This window comes from Phyllobates terribilis, unplaced genomic scaffold (genome assembly GCF_046119375.1).
Source record: "Phyllobates terribilis strain yellow unplaced genomic scaffold, ASM4611937v1 Scaffold_2__4_contigs__length_985480577, whole genome shotgun sequence".
In the NCBI taxonomy this organism is placed as follows: domain Eukaryota; kingdom Metazoa; phylum Chordata; class Amphibia; order Anura; family Dendrobatidae; genus Phyllobates; species Phyllobates terribilis.
Genome location: NW_027362762.1, coordinates 355,703,309 through 355,728,993, shown reverse-complemented (window position 1 = coordinate 355,728,993; position 25,685 = coordinate 355,703,309). Strand labels below are relative to the sequence as shown.

Genomic DNA, 25,685 nt, shown 5'->3' with positions numbered 1-25,685 from the left:
GGAGAAAAGTTGGCCCTCAGAATCCAATATTCTGGTGGGCCTAATGTTCTTCAGTCTGACACTACGAGTGTACCTACAATAGTTTATAGGGTAGTTCACATGTCCCATCTTTTCCTTGGACTGAGTGGTCCGCACAACACGGAGACTTGTTCAATAATGATTTGAATGAGAAATATAGCTGTACGCTGCCTCATATTTAAAGAAAAAGATAAAAATCCTTTTTTTTTTGCCTATAGTTTAAATCAATTTTTTTTTCGTTTTTCTTTAAAGGAAACCTGTCAGCTGATTCATATTCTCCAAACCACAGGCAGCATGAATTATAGACCGGCTGCATTAATCCAAACTGGTATGTTTTACTCTGAAATGCTGCAGCATTTCATGAAAAAGCTTACATTCAGGGTTCGCTCACACCACCGTACATTCTTTTATCCAAGAGAATCGGGCCGATTATGCTATTGACATGCCGATCAATCTCTGACCTGATTTTGATCCTAGTGTGATCATAGTACGATCCGGTTCTCTCGGATGAGAAGAAAATGGAGAGATAAAAATTTCTATGAGTCTGTGGAAATAGGACTGCACTCAGATGTCATCTGAGCGCAGTCTAATGGTTTCCATGCACCCATAGACTTTGGATGAGTGGCATCTGATATCAAAGTGAAATAGCAGCATGCTGCATTTTTTTCACTGACAGATTCTGCCAGTGAAAAAAATCCCGCATCAACACTGCCCTATTGAATAACATTGGTCCGAGTGCAATCTAATAAAACATCGGATAGCATTTGTTCAATGTATATGCTCGTCTGAGCGGGCGCTAAAACTCGTCTGAGCAGGCACTAAAATGGTAGATGGGGATAAGTTAACGAAGTTGACCGATCACAGAGGTATGTCTGTGCCGGCTCACCTAGATTGACAATATATGTGTAACTCAGCCATTTCATGTGAGCTCATAAACAGTATTTACTAGCATCAAAAAAATTGCCGACAAGTCTATTTATTCAGACTGTTAATTTATGGATGGTTGACAATCCTTCATGTGTACTTAAAAAAAAAAGAGAGCCGGCACACCTTTAGTATTAAACTAATGTACAGGTGCACAAATACGTTATGTGGCCAATATACAAATATATACACGTGGACAGCACAGTGGCACAGTGGTTAGCACTGCAGCCTTGCAGCACTGGGGTCCTGGGTTCAAGTCCCACCAAGGACAACATCTGCAAGGAGTGTGTGTGTTCTCCCTGTGTTTGAGTGGGTTTCCTCTGGATTCTCTGGTTTCCTCCCACACTGCAAACACATACTGATAGGGAATCTAGATTGTGAGCCCCAATGGGGAATATGTTGGCACTATATAAAAATAAAGATTATTTATTATTATTTACACACACTGTGATTAGTGAATACATGCACTCCAATATCGCTGTAAATGTTAACAACATAAGGTAATTAGCGTTTTTTGATTAAAGACCACAAAAGCCTTCCAACCACATCAAGGTGGGACACAATATGGATGGTCCATAATAAACACTAATGTCCAACCACTCCATGTGCCAAATCAGGTCTCATCTGAATGGGGAAGCGAAAGAAATAGGCAGAGCTCGCAATCAACACCTTGTCTGGGAAGAATGTGTAGATAAGTGTGCTGAACCCCTGTATACTACAAAAAATAGGACCCACACATAAGATACACTGAGACTTCTTTATACATCATTTAGGATACACTGAGACTGCTGTATACATCTGTAGCACCCCGTGGACTCGGCTGCTACAGGGGTATTGCACCTCGAACCAGAGGTGTGGTATTCCACTCCCGGGTAAGGATGGAGTGTGGGACAGAGCTCAGTAGCTGCATGCACTACATACATCCCATTTCCGGGGGACAGAACAATGGTACTCCCACCAGATAGATGTGCAGGTACGACAGCGTCTGTCCCTGGCTGGAGTGGGAGGGGGGGAGGAACATCCCAGTAGTGTAGGAGCAGACAGGGGAGGGACTCTGGGCAGAGGAAGGAGCCCATTGGGTGCTAGTCACCTGGGCTCGGGTGTCAGAGGGAGTATAAGAGGGAGTATAAGAGGTGGGCACCATCTTGAGACAGGGTTTGTTCTGAGAGAGAGTTCAGCCAGAGAGGGCTGACAGGGAGCTGTGGCTCCGGCTGGGCCCAGCTCCAGGGCCAGGCCTGAAGCAGAAAGAAGGAGGCAGAAAGGCCCAGAGACGCAAGGAGAGAGGGAACCCTGAGATCCCACGAGTGAACTAAAACGGGTGAAGGGTTGGCAGAGAAGGGTACCGGATCCCAAACTGGTGGAGGTCAATCATCCTTAGCCAGGAACCGGAGGTCGTGGTCAAGCTTTGGCACGACCCCTCGCCACATCCACCAGGAAGGCACGCCACATAGGGTCAGGGCCATAAGGCCCGAGGAAGCCGGACATAGGTGGGTCCCTGGTGAGAACGGCCAGTAGGAAGGAAGAGAGGGGAGCTCTGGACCACGCTCTGGAACTACCTGGGATTTGGCCGAGTCCCTGACCTGGTGGACGCAGCATGACTCGGGTGGTCCTTATTGTGCACAAGCGACCGGATAAAGAACAGTGAGTAAAGCTTTTGAAACTCCACTGCAAGCCTCTGTGTTTCATAGTCACACCTGCACCTTCAGTACTGGGACACCCGCACCATCACTCCCCTCATCCAACTCACAATAGCTGCCCTGAGGCCATACCCCTCCCGTTGGGGGTTATACCATCCACGCTGCACAATCCTACCACCGGCCTCAGCGGTCTGCCCTGCAGCGGCAGCTCCATAGCTGCATTCAACGGGTGGCGTAGTCGAACAATACAGTATCATCTGCCAAACACTGCCACTCAGCTTGACTCCCTGGGCACGGACCGGGTCACCGCCACGAGACTACTGTCCCCATCTGATCCGGCTCCGGGTAAGCCCCCGTGCGCGCGATGCCGCACGACACAGCAGGCCCAGGGGCGCGTCAACTTTGGCGTAGTCGGCAGGATCTCGTGCCCGCAACTACCGGGTACTGCGTGCCTGAAGAAAAGTTTACATGTACCGTAAGAAGAAGTCTCCCGCCAATTCCAGAGGGTCCCCGTCATCGGACGCCATCTCGGGTCGTTTCCCGCCGTTTGCCCGCCATCTGCAGCCTTTTCCCGCCATCCGCAGAGTTTCCCGCCATTAGGAGACGATTCCCGCCATCTGAGACGATTTCCCGCCCTGGCAGAGCGGACGCCATTATGGGCGTGCCAGAGGGTGGCAAGAGACGACCTCCCATCGTGGGCCTGGTCCCAGAAGAGCGCCAAAAGCAAAGACCGCCCCCACCAGCAGGGACTGCAATGATAGAAATGTCCATCAGCGTGGGAGGACTGCCCCTGGAACTCACAATCACCAAGTTGCCCCGGGACCACCCTCAGTATGGGCGGATCAAGAACAAAAGAGGGAGGATGGGTGCAGCCTGGAGGAGTCTGGAGAGATCGCACCCGGAGATGGAGGAAGAGTCAGGCAGCACCGACCCCGTGGTCAGGAGCCTGTTGCAGACTGCCACCCCAGAAGGCCTGGTGGAGATCCTGGCACAGCTCCCCAGAGAAAGGGAGCATGCACAGACCGCGCTGGAGGCCTTGGCCCGGAGGATGGCCCGGGTGCAGCAAGAAACACTGGCCGAGTGGAGCAGGGAGATGGCCCAACAGGCTGGAACCCGCCAGCAGAGGACGCCACCCGCAACGAGGAGCATGCCTGCCCCTGAAGATGGTGCAGGAAGGACGAAGGCCGGAGACGACGCCGTGGAGGGAGCCAAAGAGATGGAAGCAGGTAAAGGGGACATCACCACCCCGTGCCCCGTGGCCGTAAGCCTGTCCCAGCTCCCCGTCGCAGAGCCTGAAGTTCTACTTACTGCGCCCGTTGCTGCACCGCCACTGCTCCCAGCTAGGCCTCAAGCGGCAGGAGCCGCAGCCACGCCCCCTTCCGCGCCACGCTCCTTGACCCTGAGCGCGGCAAAAGAGGAAGTGCCCCCGGCCTGGTCGCAGGGCCGAGTACCCCCTGGCGCTGCTGTCTCTAAAGTGCCCTTCACCTTCAGAGTGCCACCGGCCTGGTCGCAAGGCCTGGTGAATCCGGGCGCCGATGCCCCCACCGCGCCCTCGACCTCCACAGTGCTGCCCCTGGGTGAAGATCTGTTTGCGCAGCATACCTGCCCGGATGGGCAGCCCTTTGAGTGGCCCCCGGAGTACATTAACCCCCGACTCCGGAGGGAACGGCCCCTGTGTGAGCCCCTGATTCCGGCTCCAGCGCCCGCCAAAATCGTCCCGCTCCCGTTGGAGGAGGCTCAGTTCGCATGGGACCCCACCGGTGAAAATCTCATGGGGTTCACCCAGGAGACCCGGGCGGCCGCAGCCCAGCGTGCGGAGTGCTGCCGACAACAACTGGAGGTCTTCAACAGAGAACGGCGAGAGAGGCGGGTCCGCGAGGAGCGGCTGCAGGTTCAAAGCGCGGAGCAGAAACGCCGGACCCGACGAAACCCCCGTGCGGCCCACGGTCCCCGCGCCACCGGGACTGTAATAAAGTTTCAACTGGAGCACGGTTGGGGCTTTATCCAGGATCACAGAACCCCCGGCGACGTCTTTGTCACCCGCAGGGATGTCGAGAGCCATCTGCCGGAGGGACACCGAGGACGTGACCTTTACCCGGGTGACGAGGTCACCTTCACCCGGCATCAGTGTGCCAGAGGACCGTATGCCCTTCACGTGCACCGGTTGACGGAGGAAGAGCTGCGGTATGAGGAAGATCAAGAGGACCCGGACGGGTCTGAAGACTACCTTCCGGAAGGAGCTGGAGGACACCGCTACTGAAGGGAAGTAGCATAAACAAAAGAGCTGTATATAGTTACCCGTCGGGGTACCAGAACTGTTACAAGAACTGTTATGTGAATTGCTGCTAAGTGAAGTGTGGTCCCCGTTGGGACTAGCGTGGAACTGTTTACCTGTGTGTCCCTATCCCTAACCAGGCTGAGGACTGTGAGCAGCCATTCCTAATCCCCACTGGCCGAGGACTGAGAGCGGCCATACCCTGTAAATAGTTGCGCTTCCTAAAGCGCCCCCTACTGGTTTTATAAGGAACTGTTTTTCTACTAGTGACTGTTGCACTTTACCTGGTCACAAGTTGCTCCGTGGCCAGAAGATCAAGAATGTGTTTTATATGAGAATGTTTTATATGCAAGAGTTTTATATTGAAAGTTAATATGTTTTTTTTTATGTGAGTGTACACTTTAAAAATTTTGTATGTTTTATTATGTTATGCTCTTTTCCAGCCCGAGGACGTGCTGTGATTTACCAGGGGGGAATGTAGCACCCCGAGGACTCGGCTGCTACAGGGGTATTGCACCTCGAACCAGAGGTGTGGTATTCCACTCCCGGGTAAGGATGGAGTGTGGGACAGAGCTCAGTAGCTGCATGCACTACATACATCCCATTTTCGGGGGACAGAACAATGGTACTCCCACCAGATAGATGTGCAGGTACGACAGCGTCTGTCCCTGGCTGGAGTGGGAGGGGGGGAGGAACATCCCAGTAGTGTAGGAGCAGACAGGGGAGGGACTCTAGGCAGAGGAAGGAGCCCATTGGGTGCTAGTCACCTGGGCTCGGGTGTCAGAGGGAGTATAAGAGGTGGGCACCATCTTGAGACAGGGTCTGTTCTGAGAGAGAGTTCAGCCAGAGAGGGCTGACAGGGAGCTGTGGCTCCGGCTGGGCCCAGCTCCAGGGCCAGGCCTGAAGCAGAAAGAAGGAGGCAGAAAGGCCCAGAGACGCAAGGAGAGAGGGAACCCTGAGATCCCACGAGTGAACTAAAACGGGTGAAGGGTTGGCAGAGAAGGGTACCGGATCCCAAACTGGTGGAGGTCAATCATCCTTAGCCAGGAACCGGAGGTCGTGGTCAAGCTTTGGCACGACCCCTCGCCACATCCACCAGGAAGGCACGCCACATAGGGTCAGGAAAGCCAGAGAGAGGTTTTGCCCCATAAGGCCCGAGGAAGCCGGACATAGGTGGGTCCCTGGTGAGAACGGCCAGTAGGAAGGAAGAGAGGGGAGCTCTGGACCACGCTCTGGAACTACCTGGGAGTTGGCCGAGTCCCTGACCTGGTGGACGCAGCATGACTCGGGTGGTCCTTATTGTGCACAAGCGACTGGATAAAGAACAGTGAGTAAAGCTTTTGAAACTGCACTGCAAGCCTCCGTGTTTCATGGTCACACCTGCACCTTCAGTACTGGGACACCCGCACCATCACTCCCCTCATCCAACTCACAATAGCTGCCCTGAGGCCATACCCCTCCCGTTGGGGGTTATACCATCCACGCTGCACAATCCTACCACCTGCCTCAGCGGTCTGCCCTGCAGCGGCAGCTCCATAGCTGCATTCAACGGGTGGCGTAGTCGAACAATACAGTATCATCTGCCAAACACTGCCACTCAGCTTGACTCCCTGGGCACGGACCGGGTCACCGCCACGAGACTACTGTCCCCATCTGATCCGGCTCCGGGTAAGCCCCCGTGCGCGCGGTGCCGCACGACACAGCAGGCCCAGGGGCGCGTCACATCACTTAGGATACACTAAGAATGAATGCTGTATACATTATATAGGATACACTGAGACTGCTGTATACATTATATAGGATACACTCACACTCTGCTGTGTACATCACATAGGATACACTGAGACACTGCTTTATACACCACATAGGATACACTAAAGCTCTGCTGTATATATTAGATAGGATATGCTGAGTCTCTGTCATTTACAGTTTCATAGAATACACTGAGATTTCTGTATAAATAACAGGATACACTGAGGCTCTGCTGTGTACATCACATAGGATACCCACAATGAAGTTTGGTTGAGGCAGCATTATACTTTGGTGCTGTTTTTGTTAGCTGCAACAGGGGCTTTAGTCAAGGCGGAGGCTATTATGAAAAGTTTTACATATCAGTCAACTTTGCAACAAAACCTTTAGCCTCTGCTAAAAAGATGAAGAGGAATTTCACCTCTCAGCGTGACAACGACCCTAAGTATACCTCCAAATCAGCAAAAGAATGGCTTCATTAGAAAATCAAAGTTTTGGAATGGCACATAGGATATACTGAGACGTCTATATATATCACATAAGGCACACTGAGACTGCTGTATATGTAAACAGGTTACTAGATTGCCACACGCAGACAAGGACAAGGGGGAAGTAACCAACTAAACTATTTATTCTCTTAACACGGGAATGCAAAGGTTAATTTTGCAAGGAATCAATTATTCAAATACACTGTATTAAGTAATACAATATGAGCACAAATGACAATAAACACACTTTAACAATTGTAGTATGGATTCTCTATCCTATCTGACTATTTCCAAATAGGAGCGACGCCCTAATGTCCCTTGTGTGATAACTTCCAAGGGTGGCGCTCACAACTATAAGGCAACACAAGAATGTCTCTTCAGCACATTTCCACTTAGGTTATAGACGCTAACAGGGGTCACCAGTATTTCCTGCTGGGCCGCAAGTCCTCCTGACAAAGTCAAGTAATGCTCTCTGAGTCCTCCTCACAATGGCCGGTCCCCGTCCCATCAGCTGCACAGCCGTGGACCAAGCCCTGTACCGTACATCAGTGTCGGAAGTAATGGCCGGGTTCACTCGCGCCGCCGTATCACCACAGCGGATGTCCACTTCTGGATGGCGGCCCACTCTTGGTTCTCACTGCTTGATCTGTGATAGTTGACTATCGGGCTGTGACAGATTAGGGCTGGGCCCCTGGTCTTGACTGGTGTAGTCTGGATACCAGGCTTTGACTAGCGTCATCTGGATCTCACTGGCTCACGACGTCCCGCCTGTCTCATTCTCGTCCCGGTGACTCAGCTGTGGGGTTCCTCTGCGCAGACATCCCGCTGGTTTCATTTGTTGGTGCCAACTGATCTCCCGCCCTGTCACTCTGGTTTTTTATATCAGGTAACTGCGCCACAGGTGTTGACTGACCTGGTGCTCTCAATTGGATCCGTCCTTCCTGAAACACTTCTCCCGGTTCCGCTAAGTTCAGTTTGGACAGTAGGTAGCAACAGGGCCGGCGTCAGCACCCAGGCAAGTGCCGGGGCCCTGAGCAGGCGGGGGGCCCACTCACGGTCGCTCACCCTGCCAGGCTATGGTCGGAGGAGAGCGGTGCCAGCGCCTGCCCTTCTCCACCGCTTGCTCAGGGCCCCAGCAGCCGGATGCATACCTCTCCCCGTGCCTCCGCAGATCCTCTATCTTCCTGCTGCGCGCTCCCTGTGACGTCTTAGGTCAGAGGGTGCGGTGACGTCTTTCCACCGCGCCCTTCCCTGAGCCATCACAGGCAGCGCAGAGTGGAAAGACGCCGGCGACGCTGGAGTCCGGAGCAGCGGCAGCAGGTGAGGAGTGAGGTGAGTAACTGATTTTTTTTTTTTAATGTATGGAGGCATGGGGCATTATATAGGGGGGTGACATCCTGCATGGGGCATTATATGGGGGGTGACATCCTACATGGGGCATTATAAAGAGGAGGGGTGACATCCTGAATGGGGCATTTTAAAGAGAGGGGGGTGATATCCTGCATGGGGCATTATATGGTGGAGAAAGGGACATCCTTATGGGGCATTATATGGGGGAAAAGGGACATCCTGCTTGGGGCATTATATGGGGGAAAGGGACATCCTGCATGGGCATTATATGGGGGGGAAAGGGACATCCTGCATGGGGCATTATATGGGGGGAAAGGGACATCCTGCATGGGGCATTATATGGGGGGGGAAGGGACATCCTGCATGGGGCATTATATGGCGGGGAGAGGTGACATCCTGCATGGGGCATTATATGGGGGGAAAGGGACATCCAGCATGGGGCATTATATGGGGGGAAAGAGACATCCTGCATAGGGCTTTGTATGAGGGGGGGAGAAGTGACATCCTGCATGGGGCATTATATGGGGAGAGAAAGGGACATCCTGCATGGGGCATTATATGGGGGGAAAGTGACATCCCGCACGGGGCATTATATGGGGGAGAAAGGGACATCCTGCATGGGGCATTATATGGGGGGGAAAGGGACATCCTGCATGGGGTATTATATGGGGGGGGAAGGGACATCCTGCATGGGGCATTATATGGGGGGGAAAGGGACATCCTGCATGGGGCATTATATGGGAGGGAAGGGACATCCTCCATGGGGCATTACATGGGGGAGGAGAAGTGACATCCTGCATGGGGCATTATATGAGGGGTGACATCCTGCATGGGGCATTATATGGGGGGAAGGGACATCCTCCATGGGGCATTATATGGGGAGAAAGAGATATCCTGCATGGGGCATTATATGGGGGGAGAGGGACATCCTGCATGGGACATTATATGGGGGGAAGGGACATCCTGCATGGGGCATTATATGGGGTGGAAAGGGACATCCTGTATGGGGTATTATATGGGGGGGGGACATCCTGCATGGGGCATTATATGGGGGGGTGACATCCTGCATGGGGCATTATATGGGGGAGGTGACATCCTGCATGGGGTATTATAAAGAGGAGGGGCGACATCCTGCATGGGGCATTTTAAAGAGAGGGGGGTGATATCCTGCATGGGGCATTATATGGGGGGGGAGATGACATCCAGCATGGATCATTATATGGGGGGGAAAGGGACATCCTGCATGGGGCATTATATGGGGGGTGACATCCAGCATGGGGCATTATATGGGGGGTGACATCCTGCATGGGGCATTATATGGGGGGGGAAGTGATATCCTGCATGGGGCATTATATGGGGGGGAGTGACATCCTGCATGGGGCATTATATGAGGGGTGACATCCTGCATGGGGCATTATAAGGGGGAAACAGCCTGCATAGGGAATTATGTGAGGGGAACAGACTGCATGGAGCATTATATGGGGGCCAGTATCCTGTATGGAACGTTATAAGGGGACCAGTATCCTGTACGGAGCGTTATAAGGGGACCAGTATCCTGTATGGAGCGTTATATGGGGGCCAGTATCCTGTACGGAGCGTTATATGGGGGCCATTATCCTGTACGGAGCGTTTTATGGAGGCCAGTATTTTGTATGGAGCGTTATATGGGGGCCAGTATTCTGTATGGAGTGTTATATGGGGGCCAGTATTCTATATGGAGCTTTTTATGGGGGCCAGTATTCTGTATGGAGCATTTTATGGGGGCCAGTATACTGTGTGGAGCGATTCACCGGGTTCTGAGCTATTGTGGAATAGATATCACTCATGTAATGTAAGAAGTGAAATCTTTGGCATTGTACTATATATATATATTTCTTTGCAGTATTTGTGCATCATGAATCGTGGTATGTGTTAAACAGGCCCACTGAGACTCTTTCGCCCGGGGCTCAGAAAAACCTGGAGCCGGCCCTAGGTAGCAATCTCCGGTCACAAATGCTGCACAACGCTGAGGAACCTCATTCTTCACATGGCGCACCCCCTTACATATCACATCATATAAGGCACACTGAGACTCTTCTGTGTACATTACTGCACAACTGTTTTTTGTCACTGATCTATCACTGCTGGCATTAGAGAGGAGCAAGAGCATTTTGATGAACTCTGGCATCATAGAAAATGTAGTGTGTATTAAAGGACCTGACGCGCCCCCTAGAACCGTGGGGTACTCGCCACCGGGTCGGTCGGTTCCTTGGGATTGCCACGGGGGCTTGACCCGGTCCGCAGCCCTAGGCGGTAATTAAAAAAGAAAGGACAGTTTATTTAGGGGAAAAGTTTTGTGATGCCACCCGTGGTATGTGGCTATATGTGGCCGCCGCTGCGGTGCAGATCCACTGGGGCTGATGGTGACGCAGCAGAGTTGGTGCAGCTCTCCACGGGCAGAGCTAAGCTCCAGGGCAGTATATGGTGATTTCAAAAGGTAGATGTTGTCGGCAGGGACAGTGTAGTGCAGGGCTGAGGGTGCAGATAATGACCAGACAACACAAGGGCAGTTTCCTCTTCCTTTACTTGAGGTTTGATGGTATAGACCGGGGCACTGGTAACAGAAGGTAATGGATATCCGGGCGGCCTAGGAGCAATTTGGGGATCCACCTTGCCAGGTGGAGTTGTAGGCCTTCCTTCTGCGCTGTCCTTTTTGGCCTTGCTGCCTAAAGCTATGCTGCGGCCCTCTTTCCTGAGCAATCATTTAATCCTCGCCCATATGGCAGGCAGCTCGAGCCTTTTTCAGGTGTCGCTCCTTCGTGGCGGCTCCGGGCTCTAGTATGCTGCTGAGAAGCCGAGCGTTTGGTGGGGCCAGGAGACCTGCAGTCTCCTGCCCTCCGGATTTAGCTGCCGGGACTTCAGTACCCGAACAACCACGGACTCCGGTGTCCGGTGTTACGGGGCCGGGTGGTGGAACCTCTGTGCCGAGGTGCAAGGAGGGACCCAGAGGGGCGTGACTAAGTATCCACCCGAACCGACCCTGGTCGTACGGCAGCTAACGACACCGTGACCAGGGAGGATCCGGGCTGAGGGACCAGGTGCTACTCTGGGGATGACCTTGTAAGAGAGCAGGTGGCTCCCACGGGTCAGATGGCTGGGACTGACCGGTATGGCGGATGGACACGGCAAGCAGGCGGAAGTCTCTGGTAGCTGGCAGGTGGACACAGTTCGAGAAAGCAGGGCAGGTAGCAGTCTATAGGTTTTACCAGGAAGATGGTCACAACAAATGACGGCAGGGTCTCCAGGCAGGCTGGCAGGAAACAGGCAGGTGCTCCCAGGTGAGCGGGCAGACAGACGAGGCGGGTAACTGGCAGGTAACTGGTGGGCGCTCCCAGGTGAACGGGCAGACAGACGAGGCAGGTAACAGGCAGGTAACTAGTGGACGCTCCCAGGTGAGCGGTCTGATAGACGAGGCAGGCAACAGTCCGGCAACTGGTGGACGCTCCCAGGTGAGCGGTCAGACAGACGCGGCAGGTAACAGGCAGGTAACTGGTGGACGCTCCCAGGTGAGCGGTCTGACAGACGAGGCAGGTAACAGTAAGGTAACTGGTGGACGCTCCCAGGTGAGCGGTCAAACAGACAAGGCAAGTAACAGGCTGGCAGGCAGGATGAGAAGTCAGGCTAGCAGCGGAACCTGAGGGCTGAAGCACAGGTGAGACACAGTGCAAACAACTTTGCTCGGGCACCTCCATTTTGGAGGAGGTGCCTTATATATGGGAAGTCCTCCGGCAATTGGCCGGGGACCCCTTAGGACGACGCGCGCGGCCCCTTTAAGAGAGGGGGAGCGCGCCCGCGCCCTAAGCACAGTGCCCGGGAAGGAGCGCGCGCCGGCAGCAGCGAGGGAAGGAGCGCAGGAGGATGCCGCGCGCTCAACAGGAAGGTGAGAGGGACGGCGTCTCTGCCTAGCAGGAGGCAGAGACGCCGATGCAACAGTACCCCCCCCCTTTAGGCCCCCCTTTTTTAGGCCAGAGAGAAATTTCTCAAGGAGAAGCGGAGCGTTGATGTTCTCCCTGGGTTCCCAAGTTCTTTCCTCAGGACCAAACCCCTTTCAATCCACCAGAAAAAAGGTTCTCCCTCTTACCCTCTTGGTGGCCAGGATACTCTCCACTTCAAAGACGTCCTCAGCAGAAACCGGAGTAGGAGGAGTACCTGGATTGTCGGAAAAAGTGTTAAGGACAACGGGTTTGAGGAGGGATACGTGGAAGGAGTTGGGAATGCGTAGGGTGGCCGGGAGTATTAATTTGTAGGCCACTGGGTTAATTTGCCTGAGGACTTCGAAGGGTCCGATGAACCGAGGACCCAACTTGTAAGAGGGTACTTTGAACCGCACATATTTGGAAGAGAGCCAAACCTTGTCTCCTGGACGGAATTGAGGTGGATCCAGACGTCTCTTATCAGCATATCTCTTCATCCGCTCGGAGGACAGAAGAAGAGCGGACCTGGTACTCTCCCAAATAGTAGAAAACTCGCTGACAAGAGACTCTGCGGCAGGGTTGTCCACAGAAGCGGAGACAGGAACTGAAATCCGGGGGTACTGGCCATAGACAATAAAGAATGGGGATTGGGAAGAGGATTCACTCTCATGGTTATTATAAGAGAACTCGGCCCATGGTAGGAGATCCACCCAATCCGAATGGTGGGCATTAACGAAGTGCCGGAGGTAGCTGGTCAGGATCTGATTGATTCGCTCCACTTGACCATTGGACTGTGGGTGGTAAGCGGAGGAGAAATCCAGGGTAACGTCTAGCAGCTTACATGTGGGTCTCCAGAAGCGTGAGGTGAACTGAACCCCACGATCCGACACGATGTGGATGGGTAGGCCATGGAGACAGAAGATATGGCGGATAAAGTCTTTAGCCAGCTCGGGTGCAGATGGGAGACCAGACAGGGGAAAGAAGTGGGCCATCTTAGAAAAGCGGTCAACGACCACCCAAATGACTGTACAACCGGCAGAAACAGGAAGATCGGTGATAAAGTCCATAGCAATGTGCTGCCATGGAGCAGCAGGTACGGGCAGGGGCAAGAGATGGCCTGCGGGTAGATGTCTGGGGACTTTTTTACGGGCACAGGATGAACAGGCCGCGACGAAGTCTACAACGTCCTTACGCAGGGTAGGCCACCAGTAATGCCGGGAAATGAGCTGGAAGGTCTTCTTTTGGCCAGCATGGCCAGCTAGTTTAAAAGAATGTCCCCAGCGAAGAACCCTCTTCCGATCTGATACTGCTACAAACGTCTTACCGGGTGGAAGACGAGTCAGATCCAAGGGGGCCACATTCATCACCTTGGAGGAGTCAATGATGTGCGTAGGCTCCTCCTCTTGATCGGAGGACAGGAAGGACCGGGACAAGGCATCAGCTTTGACGTTCTTGTCCACCGGGCGGAAATGAAGAATGAAGTCGAAGCGAGCAAAAAACAACGACCACCGGGCCTGGCGAGGATTGAGTCTCTGGGCATTTTGGAGATATGCCAGGTTTTTGTGATCCGTGTAGATGATTACCGGGTAGAGAGCCCCTTCTAGCAGATAGCGCCACTCCTCCAGTACCAATTTGACGGCTAGCAATTCACGGTCTCCTATGGAGTAGTTGCGTTCAGACGAGGAGAAGATTTTGGAGAAGAAGCCGCAGATTACCTTTCTCCCGGTAGAAGATTTTTGGGTGAGTACCGCTCCGGCTCCGGAGGAGGAGGCATCAACCTCCAGGTAGAATTGTTTATTATAGTCCGGACGATGCAGGACGGGAGCAGAGGCGAAGGCTCTCTTTAAGGAAAGGAAGGCCTCCTCGGCTTCAGGCGACCATACCTTGGGATTTGCCCCCTTACGGGTAAGCGCAGATATGGGAGCAGTCCGGGACGAGAAGTGTGGGATGAAAAGACGATAGTAATTAGCGAAGCCCAGGAATCGCTGTATCGCCTTCAAACCCCCTGGACGGGGCCATTTTAGAACAGAAGAGAGCTTCTCCGGATCCATTTGTAGACCTGTCTGGGAGATAACATAGCCCAAGAATGGAAGGGAGGTCTGGTCGAAGAGGCACTTCTCGTATTTGGCATAGAGGTGGTTCTGCCGGAGCCTAAGCAGGACCTGACGAACATCCCTCCGGTGTGTGGGGAGATCCGGAGAGAAGACCAAGATATCGTCCAGGCAAACCACTACGCAGGAGTATAGGAGGTCACGGAAGATGTCGTTGACCAGCTCTTGAAAGACAGCGGGGGCGTTACAGAGACCAAAGGGCATCACAAGGTACTCATAGTGACCGTCCCGGGTATTGAATGCTGTCTTCCACTAGACTCCTTGACGGATACGGACCAAGTTATATGCCCCTCGTAGATCCAGCTTGGAGAAGATCCTGGCTCCCTTGAGATGGTCAAACAATTCGGAGATGAGTGGCAGGGGGTATTTGTTTTTTATAGTGATTAGATTGAGTCCTCTGTAGTCTATACAGGGACGTAGCGAGCCGTCTTTCTTTTTGACAAAGAAGAATCCGGCTCCAGCCGGGGAGGTAGATTTTCGGATAAATCCCATAGCCAGATTCTCCTCAATGTATTCAGACATGGCCCGCGTTTTGGCCGCAGACAACGGGTAGATACGCCCACGGGGAGGAGTGGCGCCAGGTACCAGGTCGATCGGGCAGTCATATGGCCTATGGGGTGGCAACGTCTCTGCTTCCTTTTTACCGAAGACGTCCGCATAGGGCCAGTATGGAGCCGGGAGACCGGGAAGATTAGCTGGAGTAGGCGGAGGGCGAGCTGGGCGGACCGGAACCAGGCAGGTCCTATGGCAGTCTGGACCCCACCGGAGTACTTCGCCGGATCGCCAGTTCAATACGGGTTCATGTGTCTGGAGCCAAGGTAGACCTAGCAACAGGGAGTGAGAGAGTCCGGAGAGCACATGGAAGGAGATCTTCTCAGAGTGCAGCATTCCCACCTGCAGAGTTAAGGGTTCAGTGACGAGCAGGATGGGTACTGGAAGGAGTTTACCATCCACGGAGGCAACTGACAAAGGTTCAGGGAGAGGCTTGGTGGGAATACGGTACCTTTCTACTAAGGACTGGGAGATGAGGTTCTCAGCCGCTCCAGAGTCCAGGTGAGTGTTTTCAAAGTGCCGATCCTCTCCCCAGGAGAGAGAGACAGACAAAGTCAGGGAGGAGAGGACTTACTTTTGTCTAGGACGACCTCTCCGAGCGATCCTAGACACCGGCGTTTCCCGGCCTCTCCGGGCAGGAGCGGATCAGGTGCTCCTTGCTGCCACAATAGAAACAGCTCCCCTCGGCCCGGCGTGACTCCTGGCGGGATTTGACCAACTTGGTCTGGTCGACCGGCATGGGCTCGGGTGAGTGCGCCCGGGGAGTGACTGAAGAAGAGACAGGTCTCTGGAAGTTAGGAACAAGGCGGGGAAACTTTCTCTCGCGGGTGGTTTCCTTGGTACGTTCCTGGAACCGGATGTCAATCCGGGTAGCAAGTGACACTAGGTCGTCCAGGGTGGTAGGGATATCCCGACCGGCAAGTTTATCTTTAATCCTACCGGAAAGACCCTCCCAGAAGACGGACAGCAGGACCTCGTTATCCCAGGCAAGTTCAGAAGCGAGGGTACGGAACCGTATGGCATATTGGCCTACGGTGAGACTCCCTTGGCGGAGATGTAGCAGAGAGGAGGCTGATGAGGTCTTTCGTCCCGGTTCATCAAAGACTTTCTGGAAAGCAGTGAGGAAAGCTGACAAGTTGGATACTAGGGTATCCCCTCTCTCCCACAGGGGATTTAGCCAAGCCAGTGCCTCTCCAGTGAGATGGGACATGATGAAAGCCACTTTGGCCCGGTCAGTGGTAAAGTGATGTGCCAAGAGTTCAAAGTGCAGGGTGCACTGGTTTATGAAGTCCCGAGCTTGAGCGGGGTCGCCTCCGAAACGAGGAGGTGCAGAAAGCCGGGGTCCGGAGCAGGATGCCATGGTATTGATGGGCAGCGGCGCTGCCGGGGTGCAAGTCGTGCAACTAGCGGTGGTTGCTGGTGGAGCAGTCAGTGTGTCCAGGCGGGAGTGGACATTCCGCAGGTGGTTCAGGATGGACTCCTGCTGGGATCTCTAACGGGAGACTTCCTGGTATAGGTCAGAGAGCGAGGGAGCTTGGGTGCCACCGGGTTCCATGGCCCGAGCAAACTGTTACGGGGCCCGGTGGTGTAACCTTTGTGCCGGGGTGCAAGGAGGGACCCAGAGGGGCGTGACTAAGTATCCACCCGAAACCGACCCTGGTCGTACGGCAGCTAACGACACCGTGACCAGGGAGGATCCGGGCTGAGGGACCAGGTGCTACTCTGGGGACGACCTTGTAAGAGAGCAGGTGGCTCCCACGGGTCAGATGGCTGGGACTGACCGGTATGGCGGATGGACACGGTAAGCAGGCGGAAGTCTCTGGTAGCTGGCAGGTGGACACAGTTCGAGAAAGCAGGGCAGGTAGCAGTCTATAGGTTTTACCAGGAAGATGGTCACAACAAATGACGGCAGGGTCTCCAGGCAGGCTGGCAGGAAACAGGCAGGTGCTCCCAGGTGAGCGGGCAGACAGATGAGGCGGGTAACTGGCAGGTAACTGGTGGGCGCTCCCAGGTGAGCGGGCAGATAGACTAGGCAGGTAACAGGCAGGTAACTGGTGGACGCTCCCAGGTGAGCGGTCTGATAGACGAGGCAGGCAACAGTCAGGCAACTGGTGGATGCTCCCAGGTGAGCGGTCAGACAGACGCGGCAGGTAACAGGCAGGTAACTGGTGGACGCTCCCAGGTGAGCGGTCTGACAGACGAGGCACGTAACAGTCAGGTAACTGGTGGACTCTCCCAAGTGAGCGGTCAAACAGACAAGGTAAGTAACAGGCTGGCAGGCAGGACGAGAAGTCAGGCTAGCAGCGGAACCTGAGGGCTGAAGCACAGGTGAGACACAGTGCAAACAACTTTGCTCGGGCACCTCCATTTTGGAGGAGGTGCCTTATATATGGGAAGTCCTCCGGCAATTGGCCGGGGACCCCTTAGGACGACGCGCGCGGCCCCTTTAAGAGAGGGGGAGCGCGCGCGCACCCTAAGCACAGTGCCCGGGAAGTAGCGCGCGCCGGCAGCAGCGAGGGAAGGAGCGCAGGAGAACGCCGCGCGCTGAACAGGAAGGTGAGAGGGACGGCGTCTCTGCCTAGCAGGAGGCAGAGACGCCGATGCTACATCCGGTTTCTTGCGCTTTTCTCTGGGGCGAGCTTGGTCACAGCTCCCTTCCCCAGGTTCTCCCTCGTCGCTTTCCTGTCTCCAACTGACTTTTCTAACTCCAACCGACTTTTCTAAACCCCGCCTCCAGGCTCCAATTTAAAGGGGAAGCTCCCTTTAAACCGGGTTAGAGCTCCCCCTTCTGGTCTGGAGCCAGGAAAAGTGTTGAATGCTGGTGTTACCTAATAAAGGGACCCCTCCTTGCTTCTAGACATGTCATCACCCCCTGTGAGGGAGGCAATGCTAATGTGGCAACCGGACTCCTGGGGTGCTACAGACCCATATTACAAGGGAAGACAACTTGTTGACAACCTCGGCGCAGCACATCAACTAAAACTGATATAAACCAGGCATGCATAAGAGCTAATTAATTATTCTGTAAGAATGCTGTACGATATTTGCAAACAAATTTGCTGGAGTGCTGCTTTAACCACTATTTATGGCAAAGATTTAAACTTGATACAAATTGCTTGTCAATTAGAGAAATCCACAATGGTACACACTTTGCCAAGATTGCATTCTTCAACCCAGAAGTGCCTTGAGGCTTGGCATGCTTAAGTAAACTATATCACATTGTTACAGCCTTCTTTTCCTCTGTGGATTAAAAGATTGTTTTGTCGGTTAGCAAAATCAGTTTGGTTAGAAGAAAACAATATGCATAATAATATCATTCTGAGTAGAACTGGCCATCTGACAATTCCGGTCAAATGTCAGATAGGCAGGTCCAGTAATGGGCCACATAGCTTACAACAAACTATCAGTATCAGTGCCCTCAAGACACCAATACTTTTAACAGCTGTAGTGGAGCGGAGAAGCATTGGTTCTCTGCCCAGATATTTACTCCAGCAGACTGGCATGCATCCTGCAAGGGACCGGTGCCATGTGGGAAACAACATACAGCGTGATGACATCAATTTATCATGCCACCTGCGCTGGCCCATTAAACAAGCTAGAAAAGGAGACAAATGCTACAGTGGACAAAGAACCAGGATTAAGCGAGTATAAACATTTTCTTCTCTTACATTATGGGGTCCCAGAGTCGGGGTGGCTGTTGGGCATCATACGGTGTGTGAGGATGTGGGGGCTTTAATACTCTATAGGGGGTTTGTGGGAGATATCATAATGTGTATTTGGGGAGCTGTGGGGTCATCATACTGTGCATGAGGGACTGTGGGATTCATCATACTGTGTTGGGGGGCTGTGGTGACATATTGTATGGGGGGCATCATACTATGTGAGGAGTGTGGTGGCATCTTACTGTGTAGGAGGCTGTGGTGGCATCATACTGTGTATATTGGGTTGGGGTGGCAATCATTTGGTATGGGGTGCAGTGGAGTCATTATACTGCACCCCAGACACAATAAGATGTTGCCACAGCCCACACACAGTATGATGTCCCCACAGCCCTTATGCACAGTATGATGCCACAAAGTGTGATGACCCACAGTAGTCCCCTCCTCACAGTATATTGGCCCACATTCCCCTGCAATTACCAACCCGAAAAATACGCACTATATACTCACCTAACTATATACTCACCTAACCCTGGATCCTGGCGAGCCTGCTGGCACAGTCATCATCTCAGCATGGTGAGTCGGAGTGCAGTAGGGTAGGAAGACCATGAGCTCTCTATTCTACTGCAGAGTTCAAATGGAATTTCATCACCCAAAACTATTTTCACACCCCAACCTATTGATATGTGAATGTAGCCCTTTTACAGAAAAGTCCAGCATGGTCGGTCCGTTCCTCCATTACAGAAAAATCAGCGTTTGTTTGCAAATGGCTATGGTAGATCTGAAGCCTCGTGCACTCCAGCTCTATTCCCATCCCAGTGCCGCCTACACACAGAATATACCTCTTTTAATTTATTTCAGTTCTTCAATACAAAAAGTGAAACTCATATATTATATAGTCATTACAAACATAGTGATCTATTTCCAGTGTTTATTTCTGTTAAAGTTGATGATTATGGCTTACAGCCAATGAAAACACAAAAGTCATTATCTCAGTAAATTACAATAATTAACAAAAAACACCTCCAAAGGCTTCCTAAGCATTTAAAAAGGTCCCTTAGTCTGTTTCTGTAGGCTCAACAATCATGGGGAAGACTGCTGACTTGACAGATGTCCAGAAGGCAGTCATTGACACACTCCACAAGGTTCTCAGAGTTACAATTTTCATTTGGAAATAAAGGTCCCAGAGTCTGCAGGAAGAGTGGAGAGGCCACAATCCAAGCTGCTTGAGGTCTAGTGTGAAGTTTCCACAATCAGTGATGGTTTTGGGAGCCATATCATCTGCTGGTGTAGGTCCACTGTGTTTTATCACAAGACCAAAGTCATCGTCGCCATCTACCAGGAGATTTTAGAGCACTTCATGCTTCCCTCTGCCGACAAGCTTTTTGTAGATGGAAATTTCATTCTCCAGCAGGACTTGGCCCATGTCCACACTGCCAAAAATACCAATACATGGTTTAAAAACAACAGTATCACTGTGCTTGATTGGCCAACAAACTCGCCTGACCTTAACCACATAGAGAATCTATGGGGTATTGTCAAGAGGAAGATGAGAGACACCAGACCCAACAATGCAGACGAGCTGAAGGCTGCTATCAAAGCAACCTGGGCTTCCATAATACCTCAGCAGTGCCACAGGCTGATCGCCTCCATGCCACGCTGCATTGATGTAGTAATTGATGCAAAAGGAGCCCCGACCAAGTATTGAGTGCATTTCCTGAACACACATTTCAGTAGGCCAACATTTCAGATTTTAAAACATTTTTCAAGCTGATGTTATAAAGTATTCTAATTTACTGAGATAATGACCTTTGTGTTTTCATTGGCTGTAAGCCATAGTCATCAACATTAACAGAAATAAACACTTGACATAGATCACTCTGTTTGTAATGACTCTATATAATATATGAGTTTCACTTTATGTATTGAAGAACTGAAATAAATTAACTTTTTGATGATATTCTAATTTAGTGAGATGCTCCTGTATTTAGGCATATAGTTGAATATGTCTGGGGCATAAATAGAGCTATACTTTTTTTGCTGTACACAGTGTATAACCCAACTTTAATGAGGCAAAGATCACAATCTCTAATCCTAACATTACACACTTGTAATTCATTAATTCAATGATTAATTATTAATCTAGCAACATTATCACATTCGGTTCTGAGGTTAATAACTGCAAAGTTAATGACAAGTGAAATCATCTGAAAAAAAAGCAAAGTAATATTTTAAAACCTGGATCTTTAATGTACTGGGTATACCTGAGTGTGCTTTTAGTTTGGACAAAATTGGTGTAATCCCAGCCATGAGAGGATAAAATATGGTTTGTGTACACTATCCCCATCTGTTCCATCTAATAGACAAATTATTGCAATAGACCCAGCATGAGTATTTGTAGCTGATTTTTCTACACCAAAAATCATAGTTTTAGCAGGAAAAACGCTGCATACAACGCTGGCAGTTTTGACATATTTTTTATGCATTTTTATGTGCATTTGATCTGCATTTTTACTTGCGTTTTTTCTTGTTGATTTGAATTGGTGAAAAGCACTGCAAAAACACTGAAAGAATTGATATGCTGCAGAGTTGAAAAAACATTGATAGTTGAAATCTGCGAGGAAATAATAAGCAGCGTGTGCATGAGATTTCATTCATTTTTCCGGGACTGTAAACTGCAGTAGCTTTTACCCTTGAAAAACACGCAGAAAAAACGCTGCAAAAATGCAACGTTACAGTAGGTCTCCGAATTGCAAGAATGAACAATTTAATATATTGGATTTAATATATGGATATCAAAAGCATTTCTGTGTATGAGGACTTAGACCATGTTCACACATAGCGTAAAGGCTGTGTTTTTGTCACCGGTATGTCAGATGTGACAGACAGTCGCCCTGCAGTTGGTTACAGAAGATCTCTTCGTTTAGCATTACAGACACCTTCTTGAATCTGTCTCACTGTAGGACCCAGCTGCTACCTCCCTCCTGCTAATTGACACCCAGTCCTGGATGTTTAAATACTTTCTGTTTGCAGCAGGTTGGTGTCGGTGATATTCACATGTTTCCTTGTGAAGGCTTGGAGCTATTGCAGTCTGCTTACTACCTCCCTGGTGCTAGGAGGACGTTTGGTGTAATCTCTCTGATGTTGGCTCAAGCTAAGTTTCTTTTCCCCGTGTGTGTCTCCCTTGTTGTCTTTAGTTGCTAGTGGGGACTGACTAGTACTCATCCCCCTTTTCCCTATCCAGGGCCAAGCGCTAGGGAAATACAGGGTTTAGGTTCCTGTGCGGCAATTGGTGAGGAATCAATATAGGGACGATAGGGGAGACAGGGTGATATCAGATCAGCCTAGGAGGTCTCCACTCCCCCTTTCCCTAGAGTCTGGGCTCCCTTCCTTTCTTCCCTTCGTGTTGCACTTAATCTTTCCCACACCTTGTTTGACAGTTTTTTCTGCTTCATTTTTTTTAATGGAAAATCTGCTGCATTTATTGTAACTGCCCAAGAAAAGTGAATATGATTTCATGAAAACTCCTGCCCACTGTGCGTCTAAAGACACTGTAGAACTGTGCTTTTACGGTGCGTTTTTTTCTCTGTAGACCTGAAGAAGAAAAAACTAATAAAAAAAATGCTGTTGCATTTGTAAGTGCAGAATCATACCTTTTCTGTACTATAAAAAATGCTACTTCAAATCTGTTTAGAAAGCGCATCAAATAATGGGGAAAACGCATAAAAAAGCAGCAAAAATGCAACAACCAGAGAAGATTGCGTAGATAAAAAGTAGCAGGAAAAAGCAGCATGTATTCTATATGTGAACATGGCCTTAGGCATCATTTTGCGTCATTTTTTTTCATGTACGAGACCTGGTTTCATCAGTTATTTTCATCTGAGTTTCATCAGAATTTGGTCCGAGTGATTCTTTAAAATAGATAATCATAGTAATAATCACCACGGTGAACAAAAATCCACAGACTTCGGTGTAAACAGTCAGAGGAGCTGAAAGTGGGGAGAAACAGAGACACTGCGACATTTCAGGGGTCATCATTTTTCAAGCACCTTGCACTTCTTTAGACTGGCCTAAATGTTCTTCCAAATCTGGTCCATCATAGCATCTGTTTACACCCCCTCCATGCACTCAATAGCCCTTTGTGTCTGTACTTATACGCATACTGGCTGATGATCGGTTCATGCAGCGTTATGTGAATACAATATTTATTATATTGATGGCTGGACCGTACAATACAAGCACTTTTTACAATACACCTTTTCTGCCTCCCCTATTTCCTCATAGATTGTAAGCTTGTGAGCAGGGCCCTCACTCCTCTTGGTATCTGTTGAATCATGTGTTACTCTGTAATGTCTTTATTGTCTGTACAAGTCCCCTCTGAAATGTAAAGTGCTGTGGAAAATGTTGTCACTATAGAAATAAAAATTATTATTATATTCTGGGGATAATCTGGTGGACAACTAGAGCAAAATGAGGCAAGATGTAATTTTTTTGCTCACATTGTGGAGCTGCATCCGTAAGTACAATATTTTGTATGTTAATTATCCATTAATGTGGATTGTACTAATTTTAATTTTTACATTTCAGCTCTGAAAGCAACACATGGAATGTGGAAGCTGCTAAAGAGCCCATGGTGGTGGAGGCCACCAAATCATCCGGCCTTGCAGAGGTGGGACATTAGGAGGAAGACGCACAGAGCCGCAGCCAAAAGCTGCCTTTGCAAGCTGCACTGGTTGGGCGAAGGGCCCGCAAGAGGAAGCACCCCACCCCAAACATCAACACAGCTGGCAGGATAGATAGTCGGGTGCTTGACTATCTATCTCGCAGTGTTAACGATGATGATGAGGAATCCTTCTGCCGCAGCCTGGCTACCTACTGACCATTCCTTGTCCTGTTCGACCACAGCAGCCCTTCAGATCATGCTGGATGCAGTAACACCTCCTAATGACCCCAGGGAGGTGTTCAATATGTTTTAGCGGTGGCAACAGTCACACGCCAATGCACATCACCAGCCATCCCCAGTGCTGTCCCACCAACCAACAGCTTCAGCCCATTCCCAAATGGCCGACTCAGGCCAACTTGGCTATTACCAGCCAGACCATTGGTCATAAGCCTAAGCCCAAAGCCATGGTTTTAGTGCCCCCCACATCCCACCCCATTTGGACAGGGTTATCAGGCTGAGCAGCCTTTTACTCTGGCTCATATTGGCCACCAATTCCATGCCGCTCCTCCAGCTGAACTCTGTTTCCCCTCCTACACCTCTCTTCCTTCTCTACTTTACTGCCTTCTCACACAGCACCCCAACTGCAGGGTTCCCCCACACATGCCACTCTGATGAGATCACCAACTTCCTTTTAGAATTTGTACATTTTAATTTAGAATATAATATAATTTATTATTATTTATTATTATTATTTAATATATATCATATACCGTATTTTGCAGATTATAAAACGCATGGATTATAAGACGCACCCCAAATTTTGGGGTTGAAAATAGGAAAAACATTTTTTTAATAAAACGGTTGTGCGTCTTATAATTTGTTTTAACGGTAGCTTACCGGGGAGTTGGTGGCAGTGGAGCGGGGTCACAGGAGGCAAGGTTGCTGTTTCAGGAAGCTGGTGGCAGGAGTGGGGCGTCTCCCGAGGTCTCAATCTGCACATGAGCCGCCTCCGGCGGCTATTTCCCCAAAGCCCACAGCAGGGAACTGAATGTGAAAGGGGACACCGCTCACCAGCGCCGACATCAAATGAGCGACCAGGCACTGCAGCATCGCACTGCTCCTGCTGCCGCCTACCTCCTGAAACAGCGACCCTGCCTCCTGTGACCTCGCTCCACCGCCGCCAACCTCCCCTGTAAGCTCATTTTGGGTTATAAGGGCAACCCCATTTTCCTCCCAAATTTGTGCGTCTTATAACCCGAAAAAAATACGGTAATATGTATATTATATATAAATTATAATTATATTATATATATTATAAATAATATATTATTAATGTATTATGTAATTAATATGATTTAGAATTTTACTAATTTTTGTAAATATGTTACCCTTTATTTTTTTGTTATTTCTTAAGTTTATTGTTTTTTGCAGGAAGATTGACCAAATTTTTATTTTTGCCCTTCCCATTAGCCAGTATTCTGGTTCAGTTAAATATTTGTAAAATATATTTGTAAATAAAAAAAAGATGTCGCAATTGCTACCATTGTGAATCTCTAATTATTGGACAGGATATTTACGACTTACATGCAATCAATTACACAACACACATTTGGTAAAGTAAATGTTGTTTTATATCACAGTCCCAGCAACAGAAATCACAAAAGTAATATAACTGTCTTGCCATGCAGTTGCTCCCTTGGGTATTAAAAAATAGTTGAAATACAATTACGGTAGCGCACTCTGAATCCCGAAGAGGCATAGCGACATTGTGAAACATGATGGTCATTGGCAGAATTGGGGCGTCATCTCCATCAGCCTCCACATAGACAGGAGAATCTTGCATCTGGGTGTATTTGTGGAGGATGACACATGCTTTTATTACATCATTCACATTTGCCTCGCATAATTGAATGTCACCTATGAGTACCCTCCATTTTGCACACCAGATACCAAAGGCATATTCCACCAATTGCCGGCCCTGGAAAGCCAGTAATTGAATAAAGTTTCATCAGCAACCACTACATTTGGAGCTGGTTCCTCGCTAGGAAGATAGGAGCCATGGTGTGGGACACCTATTTAATTTCTCAGAAGTCACCGACCCATTATGGAAGAATTGAAGATTCGAGAATCTTCAGTTCTTCCATAGGCCCCGATATCTATTATAAACTTATAGGTGATGTCTGCCTAGTCCAACAGCACTACAGAAAAGTATTCTTCATAATTCTAGTATCGGGCCCCCGAGTGCGGTGGTTTCTTCACACGGATGTGTTTCCGATCTAGAGCCCCAATACAGTTGGGGAATTGGC

General features: G+C 50.3%; 1 long non-coding RNA gene across 2 annotated transcripts in view; it reads left to right on the top strand.

Annotated features, from left to right (window-relative positions):
• LOC141252078 (uncharacterized) overlaps positions 1–24,807 on the top strand; it is a 71,377-nt gene extending 46,570 nt beyond the window's left edge. For both annotated transcript variants that reach the window (XR_012313556.1, XR_012313551.1), the window contains exon 3: positions 23,304–24,807. This is a non-coding gene — a long non-coding RNA (uncharacterized lncRNA). The remainder of the gene's footprint in view (positions 1–23,303) is intronic.
• Positions 24,808–25,685: the final 878 nt, after the last annotated feature.